General features: G+C 33.0%; 1 pseudogene; it reads right to left on the minus strand.

Moving 5' to 3' along the window:
• LOC109377366 (olfactory receptor 51F2-like) overlaps positions 1-2109 on the minus strand; it is a 6566-nt pseudogene extending 4457 nt beyond the window's left edge.
• Between the last annotated feature and the right edge of the window lie 164 nt (positions 2110-2273).

Raw genomic sequence — 2273 nt, forward strand, 5'->3', positions numbered from 1 at the left:
ATGGATTTGAGCTATGGTTACTTTGAGTAGCTCTGCTCATTTTCATAGCCACTGCTGATGTATTTAACCTAAGTTAACTGACTTCAAATATAACTCTTTGTTATCAGCCTGGCTTGAATGTTTGATCTCTTTAAGAGTATTATAGTCTGAATGTACCAATATCATCTCTACTACAAGAAAAAGAACTAAAATCTCATGCCCTAACACTAATAAATCACTATTAGTTTTAAACAAATTATGTATCTCTTTGAAGCTAAACAGTGGGATTTGAGCATATGACCCCAGGCATCTCATATTCTATGTTTTCACTTAAAGAAATCAGATTGTTTTTGCTTTCTTTGACAAAATTCTATATTGAGGGCTCAAATTCAATTTTTTGAGCTATTTGGACTCTCCATGTCTAGCACCATAGATGATAAATTTTAGATATTTTATCTAAGGAATCACAGCCATGTTTAAAATTGACCACATACCCTGGAGTTTTAAAAATTCCATAACTTTCCTGTTTATGAATTTTTTCAGAATGAAGATTCCGTCAGTACATTAGAAAGAAGCTCTATTCTTTATTTCTAAGCTGTGCTGAAACAATAATAAAATAGTAGAACCTTTCACGTAGTAAATTCTTAAATCAAAGGCAATTCCACAGCATTTTGTGTTTTCATGGTCGTTATCTTATAATTTCCTCTTAGAAATACTTCCTCTGACGACACCAAATCTCTTGATGAAAAATGAGCCTGTATAAACCTACTAATATTAATGCATATCCATATATCCATTGTCTCTATGATATCGCTGTACTTACATCTAGTGAAGAAGAGACAGGGCTCTAATGTGGGGGGGGGGGTAGCTATTCAGCTCCCAGAGTGGAGCATATGTATGAGAAACCTATTCTCAGGCGAGACACTTAACCATCAGGAACACCTATTCCTAAGGGATCTTTCTGGCTAATTGTATTTCCTTCTTTTGTCTTTGTGCTTTAGAGCCTGTCTGCATGCCTAAATTTACTTGTTCTCCCATGTGCTTTTATGTACTGCAAATGCTGAAGTTTTTTTCTATTTGGCTTGCTATGGCTGATATTGAAATATATGCCAGGAAAATATAAATATTGAAAAAATATAAAAAGTGTATAAATGTAGTTTTCATAACTTTTTTGGGAAGAAAACCACTGAAATCATATGATATATCCTGGGATTTTAGACCCAGTTATTCCACAGAGAGGAGACTTTGAATGTAAATTAAAATTTTATATAGCAAATACTATTATACATTCCCATTGATTTGTATTATTAATTCAAATAATATGCCACATTTTAAATTCTTATTTTTAAGGGGATTCCTTCTATCATTTTAGTTTTGCTTCCTCCCATCTAATTCCATATCAGGTGGTTTGTGATTTTATGCCATAGTTGCAGTAAAGTAGAATTACTTAATATATATATATATATATATATATATATATATATATATATATATATAGTTATTTAATTACAGTTGACATACAATATTATATTAGTTTCAGGTGTACAATATAGTAATTAAACATGCTTACAAGGTGGTCACCCCAGTAAATCTAGTACCCATTTCCTACCATACATAGTTATTACAATATTATTGTCTATAATTCTTATGCTATATCCTATATCCTCGTGACTACTTTGTAACAACAAATTTGTACTTCTTAATCCCTTCCCCTTTTTCATCTACTGTTCCCAACTGCCCTGCTGTCTGGCAATCATCAAAATATTCTCTGTACCTATGAGTTTGTTTCTGTTTTGTTTATCTATTTTGTTCTGTAGATTCCAAATATAAGTGAAATCATATGGCATTTGTCTTTGTCTGATTTACTCCACTCAGAAAAATACCCTCTAGGTCTATCCATGTTGTTACAGATGGTAAGATTTTATTCTTTTTTATGGCTGAGTAATATTCCATTGCCACCTCTTCTTTGTCCATTCATCCATTGATGGACACTCAGGTTGCCTCCATGTCTTGGCTATTGTAAATAATGCTGCAATGAATATATGAATGCACATGTTCCTTCAAAACAGTATTTTGAATTTCCTTTGATAAATACCTGTTGGGAGCCAGCTGCACCTCCGGGTCTGACATGGCCTAGCACACTGCTATTGTGATAAATTCTGAAGCTCTGACTGAGAAACAGATACTGCTTTACATCTTGCAAAATTTTAAAATTCCCCTTTGGGTGTCCCCCAGTAGGATGAAGATCTGACACCCCTTCTTCTATTGGTTATTTAGTTTATCTTTAACTAAAT

This window comes from Hipposideros armiger, unplaced genomic scaffold, assembly GCF_001890085.2.
Source record: "Hipposideros armiger isolate ML-2016 unplaced genomic scaffold, ASM189008v1 scaffold_1377, whole genome shotgun sequence".
NCBI lineage: Eukaryota > Metazoa > Chordata > Mammalia > Chiroptera > Hipposideridae > Hipposideros > Hipposideros armiger.